Here is a 21,798-nt window from a genome sequence, read left to right on the forward strand (position 1 = left end):
CATCAGGGCCAGACTGACACAAAAGGACATTTGTAAATGGCTGACTTATTAAAACATTCCTCCTTCCTCCTTCTTTTAAATCAAAAAATTAGTCTCTAACAGGTAAAATGAAAAAAAGAGACGTGAGATTTCTGAATCCAAGACGGATGCAACAGCTGGCAGTAGAAAACGGTGAAAAGCACATAAAATACACCGTTCAGAGAGCCGCTGAGGCAGTGGGGACAAGAGAGGCCGCGAGAGCTTCAGAGGGTGAAGAGCCGAGAAGCTGGGCTGGGCCTCCGCAGCTGCGTCCACCTCTGCCACGTATCTGTCGACTTGGGGAACGAGTGGAACCCGGGCTCCGCGCACACGACTGCCGCCAGAGGCCAGGGCAGCTCGCACGCTCCGGCGGGCCGGACACCCAGAGGCAAACGCAGCGTCTTCACGGCTGCACGTCACTCACGACAAAAAGCGACGGTGCCCACACGTGCTCCCACGTGGATGGAAGCCTAAGTGAGATGCTGGACACGGAAGAGCACGGGATGCGGGATTCCGATCACATGAAATGTGCACAACAGGCACACCTGTGGGTCAGAGAGCTCAGTGGTCGGCTGCCGAGGGCTGGGGAGGAAGACGGACGCAGCAACTACCAGCGGGTGTGCGGCTGGCGGCGCTGGGCGGACTGGGAGTTGATGTTTAACTTCTTGTAATTTTAAACAAGGCTACATCAAAGAACTATTAGACTTATTTATTTTCCACGGCAGTTACAGTTCCTTTAGGATTTATTGGTACTTCTTTTTCTCATTTGACTTTCTAGAGACTTATTTCCAGATACCAACCGGTAACTTATTCGTTAAATACACTCCAAGTTACATAAAATGATATATTCCCTTTTTTCACTTTAGCTAGTGTAAGTTTCTGCCATTTGCACCTCAACATTTCTTCAATAATAAAATTCACCTCAGAATTTAGGGAGCACCTCCTGCATGCCGGGCACTGTTCCGATACCATGAATCCCTACCTCAGTGTGTGTGCAAAGACAGAGATGTGCACCAGGACGCCCTGGTGAGTGTGTAACAACTGGCTCTGTGCGGAGTCAGTGGGGGCAGCCCCGCTCTGTGGTGTGTGCTGATTTCTGTGGTATAAATACACCCACCCTGTTCGGTTTCAAGCTACCAATATGGCGTCAACCAGCTACCACCGACTCTGTAGCTCTCTCTCTCTCTCTCTCTCTCTCTCTCACACACACACATTTTTTCTGCCCACATGGAGTTTACATTCTATTAGGCGAGACAGACAACAATGAAATCATAAATAACTAAATTATACGGTATATTGTCAAGTGGTGTTATTTTAAAAATTACTAAGTTCAGCAGGGTCGGAGGGACAGGAAGTGCGCGCGCAGGGGAATGCAGGCTGCAGCGTGAAATAAAGCGGTCAAGATGAGCTACACTGAGAAATATGCACGCGTGTACATTAGAACATGGAGATTCAAAAACATCCTTTTTTTTTTTAATTTACAAGAAAATCACACAGTATGTATCCTTTGGGGCTTAGCCATTCTTTACAAAGTATGCTGTGAAAAGCACCCACGCTGTGTCCTGGAGCTTCACAGTCACTGCTGGAGAGCACGTCATCATATGAATGTACCCCAGTTCTCTCTCCGTTCCAGTCTGGGACTAGTACAAATCACTTGTTTCTTGGTACACGCGTGCACGCATCTCTGCTGTGTGTCCACCTGGAACGGAACCACGAGGCCAGTGTGCATGTTCCACTGTAGTAAGTGCCACCAAACTACTGTCCAAAGTGGACGTACAAAACGATACTCCCATCAGTTGTGTCTGAGAGTTCCCACTGCTCCTTACCCTTCAAAAACGAAAGAAATAAGCCTAACTTTCAAAGCGTGGTGTAACTTCAGCGCGGAGCTGTAATCTGACCGTACATCCCAGTGCGCTACACCCTATGGCGTACAAGAGCTATAATGAAGTCTAACACTGCTTTTAGTAATAGCATCACTGAAACCAAGATGAAACAGAGAAACCACGTTCAAACACGTTCAGAGGTCTCGTTAGTGACAACACTGGCACTGTTATTCTGAAATGACACGCAAGTTTCACAGACATGAATGATGAAGCAATGACACAAACGTGTTAGTGTTAAGAACCAAGATTTTAAGCAAAAGAGAAATGACATACAAACATAAAATCAAAGAAGTAAACCATTTTAATCTTATAATTTTTTTACTTTAGATTTTATTTATTTGAGAGCGAGAGAGAGAGAGAGAGCACGAGCAGGGGGAGCAGCAGAGGGTGAGGGAGAAGCAGACTCCCCGCTGAGCAGGGAGCCCAACGCAGGGCAGATCCCAGGACCCTGGGACCATGACCCCAAGCAGAAGGCAGGTGCCCAACTGACTGAGCCACCCAGGCGCCCCACTGTAATCTTAAATTTAAGTTGGAAGTATCGAGATAAACTCATGACTTTTTTTCTTTCTGAAAAATACACACTTCCTATCTCTATACCCTAAAAAAGCCCAGAAGAAATAAGATTCCAGCATTACCTATCACAGTATCCAGATTCTAGTCCCTGAACACCATTTCCCACTAAAACGTGACAAGGAATCAAGGCTCCTTAGAGAGATGGCTGGTTTCAGGTCTGCGGCAATAAGGGTACAAACTGAGTCTGAAACTATTTTATAGTGCCCATAAACAAGAAAACTATAAAAACATTACTGGAGCCATTTCCAAAGGACACAGAAGATATCTTTTTTTTTTTATGTTACGTTAGTCACCATACAGTACGTCATTAGTTTTTGATCTAGTGGCAATGATTCATTGTCTGCATATGACACAGAAGATACCTCTGAAGGGCAATCTGACCATCAGAAAGAATGCAGTAAATTAACATCTACGTATGTGTGTACACATACACATATATAGGTCATCTTAACATCTATGCATTTATGAGACTAAAAATAATTTTCACTTGTAGAGAACAAACTCATTCTGAAGCTAGTAAATACAAGAATTATCCATTTATCCCACCTTTTCTGCACGGGCTCCAGCAAACAAATACAGAAGGCAGAATCAGATTGTCACCGTGTCTGCAATTCTGATACAAAGTACCCAGGCAGCCACCATCAACACCCACAAAAGCCACAAGGTGGAAGGATCACACCACCATCTGAACAAATGATTAATGTCACCGTCCCTAAGAGGTGAAGCCAACAGCAAGTATTCTTACCCCCAGAGTTGAAGCTCATTCTAGCTGGACTTCTAGCAACCAGTTTTAAACTTTATGAATTAAATGACATCACATAATACAATCAGCCAAATTCAGAATGTGGGAGATTCTATAGGATAAATGACAGTTTCTTCCAGAGCATCAACAAAAGCTGTTATTTAAAAATAAAACGGAAAGGGTGCAAGGCAGGAGTGGGAAATGTTAGAGATATGCCAACTGACAGGTCAAAGACTTTTTTAAAAAATGGGGAAATTTGAAAATTAAACATTACCGAGTTTTATTAGAGAAAAGATTTTATTACTTTTTTCTTTCCTTCTTTCTTCCTTTCTTTTTTTAATTTAAGTAGGCTCCACACCTAGTGTGGAGCCCATCACAGGGCCCAAACCCACAACCCTGAGATCAAGAGCTAAGCTGAGATCAAGAGTTGGACACACAACCGACTTAGCCACCCAGGTGCCCTGAGAGAAAAGATTTTAAATTACTTTTAACTATGTGAGGCATGGTAAAGGTATTATGGTTATATATTTTATCTGTTAGGGACATACAATGAACTTTCATGGGTGAAACTTTATACAATGTCTGGGATTAGCTCTAAAATACTCCAGCGAAACAGGGGCACCTGGGTGGCTCAGTCAGTTAAGTGTCTGCCTTTGGCTCCGGTCATGGTCTCAGGGTCCTGGGATCGAGTCCCTCATTGGGCTCCTTGCTCATCACAGAGCCTGCTCTCCCTCTGCCTGCCACTCCCCCTTCAAGCACGCACGCACACACTCTCTCTGACAAATAAATAAAATCCTTAAAAAAAAAAAAAGAAAAGAAAAAAAAGAAAAATATCTTAAGGCCCCTAATCTTTCAGGTTTATCCTCAGGCTGAATTAAATAAAGAGCCAAACATTATTCTTAATTATCCTGGTATATTTTAATTCTTAAACATTTGAAAAAAATGCTAGAACTTTGTTATTAATGGTAGTACTTGGGGAACAACACTATCTTACATAATGATTATATTATGTTTGACTTTCTGCATATAGACAGGTATGTTTTAGATGGCATGTTCTGACACACATAGTATACCTCAAACTGGGCAATAAATCATATTGAAAGGAGTCAATCTGGGGTGCCTGGGTGGCTCAGTCAGTTCAACGTCTGCCTTCAGCTCAGGTCATGATCCCAGGGTCCTGGGATCCAGCCCCGCATGGGGCTCTCTGCTCTGTGGGGAGCCTGCTTCTCCCTCTCCCTCTGCCTGCCACTCCCCCCTACTTGTGTTCTCTCTCTCAAATAAATAAAAATTTTAAAAAATAAAAAAAATTTTTAAAGTAATAAAATACCCCAGGAAACAAAAGTCTGGGAGAGAAGAAATAGGACAAACAAGGGCAGAAGGTTGAAAAAGGGTTCATTATCCAATTTTTCCAAAATTTCCACCAAAAGTCTTTTAAAAGAACTGAGGGAACACCTACCACACACATTTATTTTTCTAACACCCAACTGAGTTAAAGATGAAGCAGCACTGTAAATACAACGTTGTCACACACACCCTAAGCCCGTAATCAGAAGTCAGTATGTTTAACGTGTAGAGCCAATCAGAATCCAGAGAGTTTTAAAGGAAAGTGTGGGGGCAGAACAACTTCAGCAGTATACAGATGTTTTCTGCATGTCTGCCAGGCAAGCCATCCACAACCGAGAGAACCAAAATGGAGAAAGAAGCAACATTTCCCACCCGTGCAATGCTCCAGGAAACTGCTCTATTACACACATTATAGCACAGGCTACTCTGGGAAAAAATGTTCACACGAATGTCTTGAGAAGGGATCCAGAATCAAGATTACAATTCACCAAAGGTGCAACTCCCCTGGTGCAGAAGTGAGCAGGTAGGTCTCATCATAACTTATCCTGACGGATTCTCAGTATAAACAATACGGAGACTCGGATGTATCCATGACTCTCTGGCTGCAGGGACCCCTGACTGGACACGTCCTCCCATAAGGAAGTTACCTCCCTGCTCATACAGGGTTATCTCATCCTGGGCGGACTACGAGGGATTCAGGGATCTGAAGCCAAGATCCAGTTCTAAACCGGCTTCTGAAGCCCTATCTCAGATTCACTCTGTTATTTGAAACCAACAAAAGGGAAGTACTTTTTTTTAATGTGCTGACAATCTATGTAATCTTAATTCTCAGTATGTCTTTATCCTCTCAGAGTAGGTCAAACCTTTCTCAATTCAAATCTTTTTTTAACTAATACAATCAACAGTGGCCAAACCAGAAGACGCAACGGGCATTTTACTTTTTATAAATCTAAAACCCCTGAGGAGGTCAACAGAAGAAAAACACGTACAGATGAAGCAACATTTATAGCTAAATGCACAGAGCATCACAAAGTCTACAAGTGGCTAACAGGTAAGACTGGGGAGCGGGTCGGGAGCCGTGCTGGAAAAGACACCCCAACCAAGACAAAAGGAGCAACCGGCTGGCAATCCATTTCACCTGGGACACGAACTGTGGGCACCTTCCTGCCTCCGCTTGTCCCACTGAGGGACCTTAATTGACCTGAGAAGAAGATCAGATCCTGACCTACCTCAAGGACAGTCTGTCTGTTCCTAATTCCCAAACTGAAACTCCTTATAAGGCCTCTGCACACTTCCAAGAGCAAATGTAAAAAAGCAACTCAAAACTTACCAGTCCCACAGTCATGCCCTTTAGTGTACTACATTTGAAAAGTAGGCAAAATTATAAGCTGAAACACTATACAACATTTTCAACTTAAGCCCCATAAAAGGTTGAAATCTAAAAAATTACCTGTACCTGCAGCCTTCAATCCATTAAGATAGAAGGTATTCTGGAGAACATTTTTTTAACTTCCTAGAAAGATATTATTTGAGGAAAAAAACCTTTTTCAGTTAATTAAATAAAACCATTATAATACTGACTACTGCTCTTCTGGGATGCAGTCTTTCCATGCATCTTATAGATAATAAGAGTGGTCACTAAAAGCAGGAAAACTAAACATCATAAACAATGGAAAGATAATTAACAGCAACAACTGAACACATTCAAAATCTGATCCTAAGGGGAAACAGTGGATCTCCTATAATACAAGAGTTACTTAAAACATGTGTGTGTACACACACACATGTACATATATACACACAATACATGCATATGCACATATACATATATGTATACATATATACATATATGTATGTTTAATTTGAATACACACACGTATACACAGATATACATATATGTATGTATAATTTGAATATTTTAAAAAAAATCTACGTTACTTCCCATTGAATGACTGGGGAGAGAAGGACCAAGGAACTGGAAAAATATGTTAAAAGTATTTAAATTTCCTTCTTATAATCATGATTGCATGCTTTTATATTTACTTCCCAGGGAAACTATAATTTAGTTCTGCTATGGTTTTAAGTATTTCTATACCTCACTGTGCTAAAAATAAAGCTTTGAATGACTTTGTCTACATAAAGTGCATTTAAATTATTTATGAGAGAAAGTACGTTTGTTTTTTGCTCTAAGTACATATAAAGTCTGGACAGAATCACAGGTGGCTTAAGGCATACTCCTTTCATTGGCATCCTGAATTCCCCCCTAAGAACCACCTCTGAGTATAGGAATTTCCTAACGCATATTTCCCAAGCTTTCTATGGAAATCAAATACCGTCTTTAAGTAAATAACAGAAATGTGAATTAATCTAACAAGAATAAGAGAACACAAAAATCACAGCATCAATACCTGCAGGGTTTAATGTAAAACAGAACTACATATTCCTAGGCCTGAAACTTACACAGAACATTGCCAGCTGTTTGCACATGACCTCAAAGCTACAATCCATACCTCATACAACGAGATCTTTCTATACAGTGGAAAACTACACTGTGTACACTCTCATTCTCTCTCTTTTTTTTTAGAGATTTTATTTATTTATTTGACAGAGAGAGAGACAGCCCCCGAGAGAGGGAACACAGGCAGGGGGAGTGGGAGAGGAAGAAGCAGGCTCCCAGCGGAGGAGCCTGATGTGGGGCTCGATCCCAGGACCCCGGGATCACGCCCTGAGCGGAAGGCAGACGCTTAACAACTGAGCCACACAGGCGCCCCTACACTCTCATTCTTAACAACCTCCCGCTCAGCTGAGCCCAGGCTCAGGCTCACAGTTCCGGGAGAAGACAGCACGCTCTCTCCCTTGTGTGCACCTATCGCAGCCCCATCCCCACCCCCTTACACAAGGTCACAGGCTGCAGACAGAAGGCACCAGTCACCAAGCCCACAAACAGCAGCAAAGGAAACAAGTCTGCGGCCCCATGGGGGCTGATTCGTGGCAGCAGCCACAATAGGTCCTAATACGAAATCAGCCATCAGGATCACTGTGTAAATGCCATGCAAACACCCGGCCAGGCTTTTTATCCTCCCCTCCTGATAAAATCCACTCATCAACTAGCTCCACCTTTTTTTTTTTTTTTTTTTGCATAAAAAGGTATACACTGCCATCTTTCCCTTTCACATCTTCTTACTTAAATAAAAGTAAGGTGGGGGGAAAAGGTAGGGGGTGAGGGCAAACAGAAAGGAGGATATATTTTCTTCAACTGTCCGAACGATCTTTCAGATGTCTACGCCATAACAGAAAATGACCTTCGTTGCCTAATAAGTATATTCTAATCTTTCATAAATCTAAATATTTAAGATTAAAAGTCAAATTCAAGAGGACCAATAGTTATTAATTTTAAAAATCTTATATATTCACTAATGAAGAATTTTTCATTCAAGAAATTTTATCAGGATTTATGACAAAATGAAGTGCACACAAGAGTGATTAAAGTTTTCCCAGGTAAAGAAAGTTCAGCTTGAGGGCTGACCAAGTCTCATCTGCCCTAGGTCCACCAAAAGATGATAAATGTAGGATCAACAGTTTCCACAAATATGCAACAGGTAGGTCTCCAACAACACTGCAGGTCCAGAACAAAATTATCATTTCCAGGTGCCCAAATCCTTCCCCATTAAGTTTCAAGTACTAGTCTAGCCATGGGGCCCAGAAATCACCGTCAGTCCCTCATTCTCGAGTAGGTCCTAACTTATGTCGCACACCCAAACACCATTACTCTACTGGGCTTTCTATTTCAAAGCAGCCATCGCTAGTAGGTAAAAACGACGAGGTACGTACACACTCATTTTATGGTATGTCGTTTCATAAAAGATTTATATCATAAAAAATTATTTTGATTAATACTCACAGTTTTAGCATTAACTATTAATGATAATCTCAATTTCACAAATTAACAAAGGTATTTTTTAAAGGCATAGACTTAGGTACTAAAATTTATATCAAAAACTAGGAGAAAAGCCAGAAACAATTCCCAATCTCCAACCAATCATCTGAAAGATCAGAGGAAAAAAGGAACAGTACCTCTGTACGGGGCCTGGGTCACTGCAGGAGCTCAGCTACTTGCAGAATGAGTGACTAGATCCTCGCACGTTTCCTCCTATTCATGTTCACGTGTTACCAGGCCCAGCTATCCTTGCGGCTCAGAGACACTAACACTGCACCAACAGGGTGGGCAAGAGACCGGAACAAACAGGCTTTTCCTGGAGTTGGGATTAACTGTTATGTTCATGACAAACCGGACAGCATTTGCTAAGGCAGGCAAGAAATGCTACTTTCCATTAAATACGATGCAGAATAAACCAATTACCCTAAGCCAGTTTAATAACAAAATAACTAAAATGAAAGTCTGCCCAAAATACAGGTTCCCCTCTGTCAAAATGGAAACCAACCTGAGATTTTCTAGATCGTAAAATCGGTAGCTAAATCAACATTAAAACGAGTAGGGGCACCTGGGTGGCTCAGTCGTTATGCGTCTGCCTTCAGCCCAGGGCTTGATCTGAGGGTCCTGGGATCGAGCCCCGCATTGGGCTCCCTGCTCCACTGGGGACCTGCTTCTTCCTCTCCCTCCCTGCTTGTGTTCCCTCTCTCATTGGCTGTCTCTCTCTGTGTCAAATAAATAAATAAAATCTTTAAAAAAAAAATTAAAACAAGTAAATTTCTTTCACAATATTTTCCAGAAAATTTAGAAATAGAGCATACGAACTGCTTTCCATTAAAAAGCATTGACTTAGGGACATCCACTTCAGACGTGCAGGAGTAACTGGTACGGAAAACGATACCCCCCACCCCCACCCCGCCATGGTAAACAAATAGAAAAACGGTAAAAATCCATGACACTATTTTTTTCAGATCTGGAGACAGTGAGCGGCACAGGCCTGTGAGCCCCACCATCCCCTCTCTGTTCAGCTGGGAACCACCGTGGCGCGGGGCACAGGAAGGGAATCCAAGCACAGCGCAGCAGCCTCAGGGAGTTAAGGTGAGAAAACTCCCAAGTTTTGGGAAGCTGAGTGGCTCAAATTTGCAAGGTAGAGTATCAGAGATGGAAAAGTTGTAGAAAATGAGTTTCAGAAATCTGCACAAAGATGAGAAGATAATGACAATATGTTTAGCATGCTGAAAGAAAAAAACCATCAACCTAGAATTCTACACATCCAGCAAAAGTTTCTTTCAAAAATAAAACTGTTTATCAAGAAAGGAACGGATAAACAAGATATGACAGACTCATACAACGTAACACAACTCTGTGATTAAAAGGACAAGGGGGAGCCTGGGTGGCCCAGTTGGTTGAGCATCCGACTCTTAGTTTCGGCTCAGGTTGTGATCCCAGGGTCATGGGATCGAACCCCACACGGCCTCATACTGAGTGTGGAGCCTGCTTAAGGTTCTCTCTCTCCGGGGCCCCTGAGTGGCTCAGTCGGTTAAGCGTCTGTCTTCAGCTCAGGTCATGATCCCAGGGTCCTGGGATCGAGTCCTGAGTTGGGCTCCCTGCTCAGCAGGGAGCCTTCTCTCTCTGCCTCTGCTGCTCCCCCTGCCTGTGCACTCCCTCTCCTCTCTCTCTGTCAAATGGACAAATAAAATCTTTAAAAAAAAAAAATTCTCTCTCTCCCTCTGCCCTCCCCCCAAAAATAATAATTTAAAAAGGAATGAATTACAGATACACTAACAACATGGATAAGCTCAGCAACACTATGCTAAAACAAGCCTCGTACACCATGTACACGGTATGATTCTGTTGACAGGAAACCCCTGGGCAGGCAGAACTGAACTGAGGGGGCGAACGCAGCAGTTGTCAGGGGTCAGGGTGAGAATGGCAGCAGGGGTTGCGGCAGGGACTGTGAATACTAAGGACACGAAGGAACCTTTGGGGGAAATGATAATGGTCTATGTCTCAATAAGTGTTTGGGTTGCAAAGGTGGATGCGTTTGCCACAGTTCAGTGAATGTATACTTGAGTTATGTGCAGCTGGTATAGAAATTTTACACTGAAAGAAAAATACGCTAAACAAACAATGAACTCTATCTAGTAAACAATATGCACGCTGAAACACATAGGGTGAGGTATACTGATATCCGCACTTTGAAATACAGCCTAAAAAATAAAATGGATTACTATATGGAGAAATGGATAATTGGTTATTTACGTGAGAAAGCAAGAATAATAACACATGATAGGTAAAATCCAGGGGGTGGAGAAGTCTATGGATGTTAACCATAAATTTTTACAACTTTGCCATTTGTTTGAAAATTACCATAATGAAACGTTGGGTACAAAAATAAAGATGAAGCTAGATTTCAGAGGAAAAGAATAAGACAAAAGGGAGAGTGAGCCTTCCGTAATGGTTACATGAAGACAATGGAGCAATTTCTTTCATAGATCATTATAAAAATCAGACAAAATCACTAAAACCAACCATCTGAAGGAACTGGAAAATGACCAAAGGCAGGCAAGCACTTGAGAAGAAGTTACTGTCAGAACTGTCCCTGCATCTGGTACAAACCAGGGAGTGTTTGTCACTTTCCTGCCTGGCAATACTGTGAGCCCCAACTCTGGGAGGGCAGGACTGCAGCCCTACCGTACCACCTTAATGCGCAGCACACTGGCTATAAATTTAAGGGGGAAATTTTGGAAACAAGAGGGCTGCAAAATGCTGAGCTCCAAGGCTGAATATAAATACACTGCCCAAATCCCTGGCAGACAGTGAAATGCGCATAGGCAGGACAACCCAGGAAGCCCAGAAGCACACACCAGAGGTGAAGGCTCTCCCCTGAACAATGGAGTTACCCCAGGACATCTGCCAGTTTGCTGCTCCTCTGACTAAACGTGCTTCCCAACCCAGGGCGAGCTCTACTGGCAGAAAGCAAAAGTCTTACTGGCGTGAGGTCTCAGAAGAAAGAAATGGGGGCTGGAGGACCAACTGATATGTAAAGGAGGGATGCTGGAAGCAGGGGAACCCCAAGATAAACCCCCAAATCTGAGAATACATTCTACTCCAACCTTTGACTAACCATCGAAGTAGAAAGGTGCATGTGAGACTGCGAAAGAAAGAGAAGAGAAGGGAAGAAAAATGCATCAACTGGAAGCCAATGAAACTGATCGGAGACTCGTCGGCTCCTACGAACACAACAAGATGTTTGCATCTGGAGCAGAGCTGCACAAGCACGTGCACACACACAGGAAGCGCTGGGAAGCAGTAATACCCGGCAGCAAAGGAGCACACCTCCCACTCAGATCCCGGCCTCTAAATTCCATCTCCCACCAAAAGGAACCAGGGAATCTTGGAGAAATAGCTGATTGCACCACAGGGGCAGAGAAACTACAGGAAATGCTGGGAGTATCTTACTGTGCCAAAAGGAAGGTCGTGCTCAGAAAAGAATGGGGACGTGTCAAAACAACACAGGAGATGATTTGGAAAACCAAATCAGGGGGCATTCCAGCATCAAAATGAATGAGAGTTAAGGACTATAAGCCCCTGAATCAAACAAGCATCCGTGAAGTACTACTGGGTGAACAACTGAGTGAGTCAACAAAGGAGGGGAAACTCTCCTTAAGGGAGAATGCCAGCTGACAGGTGAGAAGAACAGCGTCCCCACTGCACGACTACCTAGTAATAACTAGTTCAAGCAAGAATCATCCGTGGGGGCGCCAAACGATCAGTTTAAAGGCTCAAAAGGTCACAGAGCCTCAAATATTTCCCTACAGATTTCCTCATTCATTACAAAGGATAAACGCTAATTTTAGAGAGCAGACACTAGGCAGATGCCGCCCTAACTTGATCACCTGAGATCAGTAATTCTCAAATTTTAGAATACATCAAAATCATTTTTCGGGCTTGTTAAAAACATAGACTCAAGCCCTAAGTTTCTGACTTAGCAGGTCAGGAGTAGGGTCCAAGAATCTGCAGCCCCACAAATTCCTAGATGTTAACCTCACCAATAACAGAACAAGCCGGCATCATGTGCCATCCTGAGACGAATAATGGATATGAGAAATGATATGATGCCCTGAGAAAGGCACAGCACCACTTCTCTGATAGCCTGGCCCCCAAAATGCGTAATCTGAGTTTAATCATGAGAAAACATCACAGGAACCCAAACGGAAGAAAGACCTACAAAATAATTAGAACAGTCTCCATGATGGAGAAAGGCTGAGAAACATATCCAGACTAAAAAGACCATAGAAACATCAATAAATACCACATGTAATTCTAGACTGGGTCCTGTATGGGGGAAAACTACCGTAATTAACAGAGCAACTGTGAATATGGACTGTAAACTACAGAGTGGCCCATGTTAAATTTGCCAATTTGATAACTATACTGATTATTTTGGGCTATGTAAAAAGTCCTTGTTCTTTTTTTTTTAAGATTTTATTTATTTATTTGACAGAGAGAGCGAGAGAGAGAACACAAGCAGGGGGAGTGTGAGGGGAGAAGCAGGCTCCCAGCAGAGCAGAGAGCCCGATGCAGGGCTCGATCCCTAGACCCTGGGATCATCACCTGAGCCGAAGGCAGACGCTTAATGGCTGAGCCACCCAGGCGCCCCAAAAGTCCTTGTTCTTGGTAAATACTTCCTGAAGTATCTAAGAGTAAAGGGCATGAAGTATGCAACTTACTCTCTTCCAGTGTGTGAAAATAAATGTGCCACGTGTACTTCTATATCCAGAGGTGGGGGGAGGGGGCCATGCAGGCAAATGTCACAAAATGTTAACAACTGGTCAATCTAGGTGAAAGGGTATTTGGAAGTTGCCTATACTACTTACAACTTTTCCAGAAAAACACACAAGGCTTCATTTTAAAACAAAACAAACAACAACAACAACAAAAACAAGGAGTAGCAAATTAGAAAGGGTGGTAGAAGGGTGTTCAGAGGCTGCCCGCCACACAGCCTCATATTGAGGAAAATAGCAGAAGCGGGGCCACCACACGCTGAAAATGACAGGTGTTCGTACTGAGGATCCTGAGTCATCCAGAAAAACCCCAAAGGAGTTTAATATCTTTTAGTACATTTTGTTTAAGATGACCCGTTAAGTACCCTTTTGAACCACAAGAGAAAACAAACACGGTTAAACACTTTTCAAACTTCATGCTCCACATCCGTTTTTCTTCTATTCTACAAATACAACTTCTCAGTGGAACAGCGAGTCACACTGTAAGCTGTTCGCAGACATCCCCCCACGCGGGCGGGCCGTCCAGCGGCACACACCACTCACACTGGGACCCACACAGCGCCCCTGCGGCGGCACGGTGACAACTGCAGCAGGACAGCCACCTGGCGGACAGCAGCTGGAAAGGTCGCCAGTTGTAAGAAGCATCCCAGCAGGGGCCAAACCCTCAAAACCAGTCAGCGCACAGATTCCCACAGCAAAACACAGGGACAGTCAGACGAGAACAAACGCAAGGCAGAACAGCCTACTCCTTCTGTTCCCAAACACGACGGTCACGGAGGCCGTTAGTGCATATTGACTACGTGATGACCATTCAGAGGACAAGGTTACCAGAGACAGTGAAGCCAGCCCCCAGCCCCCAGAGCAGCGCACGGGATAAGCAAACATAAAGCAGCTCAGGAAGGGCCTCTTACACTGCATCTTACTGTATCAGATTCCATTATAACCACACACGGCAATATCCTCTGATCGCAAAATAAGGAAGACCTCATCATTTAAATGAATGGCCTTCTTATTGTCTATAGTCAGATTTTGATTTTTAAATGAAAAGTAAATACACAACTTTCCACTCTAATCCCCCTCCCTGCCCACTGTTGTGGCTTTGCTAAGAAGGGTTTATTAGGAAAAAATGCTGAACAACTGCTCTGCAGGGCATCGCAAAGCACCACATACTAATAACAAGCGACCCTCTTACATACTGTGAAGAGACATGACTCGCAACTACAATGAAGCCTTACGTTTGGTGAAGCTAACTTGTATTATTTTTTGTGTACATTCTTAGGTCTAGCGGTTTGAAATATAATCATACCCTACAATTACAGCTGATTAAAGACAGAGCTGAAGACTGTATAATTAAGTTTGTCATGAATCAAAGAAAACATTTTTTATTAATTTTTAAAGCTAGTAAAACTATTTTTCTCCACAGCTACAAGAGCCTGAACAACATGGAAGGAATCTTAAAATAATTTAACTGATAAAACATCTTTTATTTATGCTAATTACGTGACATCCATACTACATAACCATGTTATACAGAAACAAACCACATTATAAAGCCTTCAGGTCGTGAATAAGAATGTAAAAATCAACCAAAGACTCCAAGATCCTCTGTTTTCACAAAGTGTCTGTGCTACAATCTATTTCATTTAAACTTTCAGGATACCTAATCCAGAAAAATTAGATTTAATCCACTGGAAAGAAAAAGGGAGCTCAAGCGTGGGTATAAATGTGTGTGCCTGTGTGTGTGTGTAATACCTACGTGTGTATATACATAAGTCATCCACCTTTTTTTGGGTTTGGCTTATTGAGGTAAAATTTACATACAGTAAAACACTGTTCGCTGGGTTCTGACTGACACAGGCAGTGTATGACCACCATCACAGGGCAGACATGGCCTACTTCCATCACCCACGAAGCACCCTCACGCCCTCCTGTACTCAGTCCTCTCCTCCCCTAGCCTCAGCCCCCGGCAACCACTGATCCAATCTGTTCCCATAGTTTTGCCTTTATCCGAATGTTATCAGGGGGGAACCACAGTTGTACAGAGCTCTGTGTTTGCCCGTAACAGAACGCTCTGGACGCGCTCCTGTTTTGCTGAGGATGTCAGCAGTCAGTACCTCTGTGTTGCTGTACAAGGACTGCCCCACCGCACAGGTGCACCGCAACCTGTTCACGCATTTCCCACCTGACGGACCTCCGAGTTGTTCTCCATCTTCGGTAAATAGGAATAAAGCTGCTATAAGCAATCATATGCAGGCCTTTGTGTAGAGATAAATTTGCATGTCTCTTGGGTAAAGGCCTTCATGTAGGACTGCTGGATCGTATGAGAAGCATATATTCAAGTTTATAAGAAACTGCCACACTACTTTTTCAAAGTGGTTATAACCCTTTGCATCCCCACCAGCAAAGCACGTTGTAGTTCTAGCTGTCCCACAGCCCTGCACCTGGGCACTGTCCCCTTCTGCTGCCTTGTTTTGTGGGAATGGGAGGCATTCTCACAGGACTGCAGCGCTACCCACTGCGGCTGTCACGGGCACTTCCCTAATGAGGGATGATGGGGAGAGTCTTTTTGTGTGCATGTTGTTATCTACAGGAAATGGATGAAGTATCTACTCAAAGCTTCTCACCATTTTTCCAGTTGAATTTTTTGCTGAGACACCTATCCTTTTAATAGACAGTTTATCAAACAAGAAATGATGGAAAGTTTGTCTATTTTGTTAAAGCACTTAGAATTCATGAGCAGGAGACACAAATCTAACATGTTTCCTTGCCATCGCCACTCCCAACGCCCCACTTGCCCCTCCCCCCTGGCAGATAGCAACGATATGCCAAGGCAGGTAGAAAGAAAGAAACATCCTCTCTCCCCCTTAGTCAGAGTGTAAGAATCACAGGAAAAGCTGCCTGCCTACTACTAGGGTCAGAAACAGACCTATTTTCCCATTTTTACAAGTATGGGATGAATCCATAATCTTTCTTCAGTATGAGCAGAAACACCAATGACGGGGAACCACGTGCAATGGTTGGCAACACTAGTGACAACGCATCCCGATGTGGCGGAAGCACGGCTGGCACGTGACAATACTGAGGGTCTGCAGACCACTCGGTGGGCGGCAGCCCTCGCCCTCTCTATCACAGGCAGAGCCCGCACACAGGAGCACCACGTGCACTTCAGAGCAAGGGCTAAGCTTTCATGTAAAGGAACAGGAGAGCCTGCCACCACCACGTGGAGCCTCGGGCTGACTGTTATCTGGCTCCGGGCTCTCCTCTGCAGCGTGGGGACAGTAATCACTACCTTGTTATTATAAACACTACACACAACTCAAAACACACGATGAATGACACACATAAACGGCAGGTATCACAATTCTGACGACTTCCCTCACGTAGAATTCCTGAATCACAAACGTAACTACTATTGGCAAGATAAAGGGTGTCCTGCGCAAAGCCTGGAGCATAAAGCAGAAGCTTCAGGAAGCAGGTAACATTTGGACACGGCGGACCCACTGAACTAAACACAGGCTCCTGACCGTCCATGAGAATAGCCAGGCACCCACATAAAAGGTGCAGCACATTTACGTAAAAGGTGCCCTGGAGTTGGCAGTCCTGAAAGGCACTTACGGACTTTATTTCCTATAATCCTGCCTCAGCATTTCAAACTGCGCGATGCTTCTTTTCAAAAGAAGCCAATCCACTCACTCTTGGTTCTGCACCAACTCGTTCCCGAGTTCGCGACGGGCCTCCCTAACTGAGCCACGGAGACAGGGCTGCGCTTGCCCGCCTCCGCGACACCGCGGCCTCCCTGCACACCATCCTGCGCATCCAGCTAGACACAGAGCAGCCTCTGAAACGTCCTGTGGTCGCTCATCCTGCTCCCGCCTGACGACCGCAGCGGGGGGCTGCACTGGTCACTCCTGCACGATGACTGGCTGGGCCGCCTCAGTGACGGGATAGTCCATAAAGATTTTTCCATGAATACATGGAATCAACAGTTTAAGATGATCTCTTGGATTTAAGTGTCTTGATATATCCTATGCGCAGGTTTTAAGAAAATATTAAAATTTATGACGGGGGCCCCTGGCTGGCTCAGTCAGTAGAGTGTACGACTCCTGACCTCGGGGTTGTAAGTTTGAGCCCCACACTGGCTGTACAGATTACTTAAAAAATAAAATCTTTCAAAAAATAAAAAATTTATGACAGATGTTTAACGATCTGAATGTCACATTTTCCATGGAAATCTATTTAAAGGTCTTAAAGGAAGAGTCAGTAACTAAGTTAACATGTACCACCTAGCGAGACGCCACAATACAGGCTTTGTAGGTTAACAAAAAGTAACCGATCTCGTCCTGCTCTGCTTTTTCTCACCTTCTCCACCTGGAATGCCTTTCCCCAACTACCGCGAGCCCCACTCACCATGCCCGGACCTGCTCCCTCAGGAGGACACCGTCCCCCTCCCTCTGAGCTCCCCATCACTGTCTTCCCCATCAGGATTCTCTACCCGGTCTCGCCTGCTCCTGCAGGATCTGCCCTACGCACCTCAACCCTGCTACCATGGGAGAGTAACCTGTCCAGCACGCAAGAAAACAGATGTCCCTGGGGGTGAAGACAGAAGGAATACACATGAGCAGATGGCAAATTTTATTAAGAGGCCTTACTGTCAGGGAGAGTGAGAACTCTTAAGAATATCAAGCAAACAGAAAAAAAAAAAAAAAGTGGCAACTGTTAAGCTCAAGAAAACAGGAAAACAAAAAGTGGAACTAAAAGGGAATATAATCATGCTACATTCACCAGCTCAATAGTGAGCAACATTAACAAAGTCAAAACAGTTCGCCAAATTATGGCTCTAAACAAAAATTGTGCTACAACTATGTGGGGGAAGATGGGAGTTCAAAATGTAACTTTTTCTAAAAGTGACGCATCGATGGCCCTGCCTCTACATAGATATTGCTGGGAACCGTGGACAGAAATGCTAAAAGAAACAGATAAGCAGGATTCCAGGCAGCTCTGGGAGGCGGATGGTGGAGGCAGGACAGGAGCCCGCTGGGTTCTGCATGAACCATTCAACACTGTTTTACTTTTGAACACATGCACGTACCACCCTCTGATAGAAGTGAAATTTCTAAGTAAGAAAAAGAAAGAATCCTAAACAGAAGCACTTCCAGCAGGACATAAGTGTTTTCCTACAACTTTTCAACCACACTACCCCCTTCCCCCCTTCAACAGTGTCTCTCCACCCTCAGGACACAGGGCAGCTGAGGACAGCGTGCATGGCCTGAGACCTGGCGTCAGCCTGCCGGCTCCGTACTCTTGAGAAAGCTACTGTAAGCTCTGAACCTGACCTTTCCCCGCCCGTGACATGAAGACACCACCACGGACCTCAGGGACCCGGCTGCGTTGCTCAGCACCCAGACGGTGAGTAAGTGTGAGGATGACCGTACACCCTGGACCTAAGTCACCCAGATGCAATCTCTCACTACCCTCTCCCCCTTCACACCACCGTCCAGGCGGGCTTTCATTCTGACCACGCCCCCACACTGCGCCGAGCACTTGCCAGAGTGTCCTCCAAGTCGCCAAACCCGAAGGCCAAACCTCAGTCCTCATCATGACCTTTCCTGACACTTCAGAGAGTTGATCACATCCTCCTCCTGGACACTTCTTCCCTTCTTCCCATGGTGCCAGTGCTTGTGGTCTTCTTCACACCTGCTCTGTGCCAAACACTGCTCATGTTCGTCCTTGAGCACTCGATGGCAGCGTGACCCGAGGCTCAGGCTTGCTTGTCTTCTCTGTGCTCACTCCCTCGGTGACCACAGAGTGTCACTGCGTTTTCATGGCCACTTCCAGCTCAGACTTCTCTTCCAAGCTCCAAATGCCTATTTACAACTGCCTACATGACATCTCTACTTGGATCCCGAACAGAATCACAAACTTAAAATGCCTACAGTGAGCTCCCCATCTGCCCCTCTAAACTAAGTTCCACCCACAGCCTTCCCCCCATCTAGTTGCCCAGGCCAAGAGCCTTCTAGTCAACTCAACTCCTCCCTTTGCCCTCACACCCCTTATCCAATCTGTCAGCAAATCCTACTGCTTCTACCTTTGAAATACATCCAAGGCCCAACTGCTTCTCACCACCTCCAGTTTTCCTGCTCCAATCCCAGCCTCCGCTGCCGCTCACCTGGTTCCCTGAACAGCGTGCCGACAATCTCCTGGTTGTCCTCTACTCTCCCCCACCCTCCAACCCCCACCACCAGTGTCTATTCCCAACACACTAGCCTTTCAAACCTCAGCCGAATCTCAGGGCTCAACACTGAGGGAGGGACAGCTGCCCTCTGGAGCCGACAGCCAGCACCGCCTTACCCTAGCGACTCTTTGTTTGGACAAACAGCCCCAGAACCTCACAGTTCAATCTATGTCAATTGTTCTCAGCTGCCCTGACGCTAAATAACCTATCTTTATTCACCAAATGGGGGGTTTCAGATGGGTCTCCGGGCAACCTTCCTTTCTGTCTACTGCCTCCCCACACCCCATTAACCCTGAAAATAATCTCCATACATATTTCAGCAATTCAACTCCTCCAAAACTTTGCTTTGCTTTCCTAGAATTCTGATTGTAAAACACCTCCATCCCAAGTTCTGCCTTAAGAATGCAACACCCCAAAACAAATCAAGAACCAAGAACCTGATCCATCCTGCAGGGGCTCAAGTGGACCAGGGCACTCAGGTACATCAAGGGACCCGGATCTCAGAGGAACACCATTAAGTCGATGCTGTACAAAGCCAGGCTTACTCGTGTGGCCTCACCAGTTGTCCAGAATTGGGGGAAACAATTATAGAAACACTGGTTATAAGGTATTTTTCCTGGGTTTACATATTTTCAAACGGGGGGGAGGGGAGGGGAGGGGAGGGCCAAACTAGAAGCAGCAGATTATATCCCGGTGCTCAAAGTTCCAGTGAGCCAAGAACGGGCTCTCAGTTCACTGTCAGGCCTTTGTTCCGCTGCACATCACATTAAGAAGAAAAATTTTGTGTAATTTCTGCTAAATATGAAACTGTCTTGGGCTCTACCATGACGAACGATTTTTAATAGCTAATGCTGATGAAAAGTTATACTTGATATTCTCCCTCTTGTTTGGATCCACTAAGAAAAGAGAACTTATTTTGTGGCAAGCATTAAACACTACTTCATCCAGCATTTAGTGAAAACTACCCATGGGTCAAGCAGAAAACATGCAGAAACAAAATAACAAAATCTTTGCCCTTAAAGATGCAGAAACAGACTTGTACCCAATAAATATAGCCCACTGTTACAGGAAGAAACATCGAAATGTGCAGGGAGGGTGGGGAGGAGACAAGGGATGTAAACAGCTGGGCATGGCCTTCTCCAAAAGACAGCAGAGTCACACCTGGCACAGCACACAGAACAGGTGCCTCTCGTAGCCAAGAAAGGGTAGAAGGAATCAGAGAAAAGGAGCAAGACTTCCAGGCCTTACTTGGAAACTGAAACTTCGTGACACAATTTCCCTTCCCTTCCCTAATACCTAATCCTGGCAGAAACAAAAGTGGGTTTGGGGGAGAAAGGAGAACAAAGGAGGAAAGTGAACTGACCCCCAGAAGGAAATGGAAAAACAATCCAGGGTCCTGCCCCTTGGACATCTAAGACAAACACACTTGCCAAAGTCAAATTCAACGTAATTATAATGATTCTGAATTCTGAATCCATGAAGTCTAAGTTTATGGGGCTTTTACACCAAAGCAATGTATTGCTAAAATCTTACCAATGCTAATACCACAAGACAGATTGATGAATCTTCTATCAACGATCTGTCCTCGATTTACCACTAGGCCTACCAGAAAGAGCAGTCTTTGGAAATAAGACAAACTGGAATAGAATCTCAACTCTATAACCTCCCAACTGTGGAGTGCAGCACAAGTGCCAAGGTTACAAATGAACAAATCACAAATAACCCAATCTCTGGGGCTTAGTTTTCCTCTCATTAAAGTGGGGGAACTGCCACCGAATAGCAATTGCTAACATTTGTGAATGCTGAGCACATTTCACATTTCTTATGGCATCTTCACCACAACCCTGGGAGAGCGGTCACATCACCAGCACCCTTTGTCAGAGGAAAGAGCTAGGTTTAAGTAGTCAGTGAAGAGGGGCGCCTGGGTGGCACAGCGGTTAAGCGTCTGCCTTCGGCTCAAGGCGTGATCCCGGCTTTATGGGATCGAGCCCCAAGTCAGGCTCCTCCGCTATGAGCCTGCTTCTTCCTCTCCCAGTCCCCCTGCTTGTGTTCCCTCTCTCCCGGCTGTCTCTATCTCTGTCAAATAAATAAATAAGATCTTAAAAAAAAAAAAAAAAGTAGTCAGTGAAGAGTTCTCATGGAGAGAAAGCTAGGTTTCGGTAGTTAGTGAAGTTAGTAAGTAAGCAGCCAAGCCAACATCTGAATCCACAGCCCATAAGAATAAAACACAAGTAAAAAGCACACGCTCCGAAGCCAGACTGAGTCTGAATCCCAGCTTTGCTTTTTAC

At 44.6% G+C, this 21,798-nt stretch overlaps 1 protein-coding gene across 1 annotated transcript in view; it reads right to left on the reverse strand.

The window, feature by feature from the left end:
- The window catches only part of LOC123803119 (uncharacterized), a 121,199-nt gene that overhangs the window by 80,001 nt on the left and 19,400 nt on the right, over positions 1-21,798 (reverse strand). The window lies entirely within an intron of this gene.

Source organism: Ursus americanus, unplaced genomic scaffold (genome assembly GCF_024610735.1).
Source record: "Ursus americanus isolate L20-20 unplaced genomic scaffold, mUrsAme1.1.p SCAF_65, whole genome shotgun sequence".
In the NCBI taxonomy this organism is placed as follows: domain Eukaryota; kingdom Metazoa; phylum Chordata; class Mammalia; order Carnivora; family Ursidae; genus Ursus; species Ursus americanus.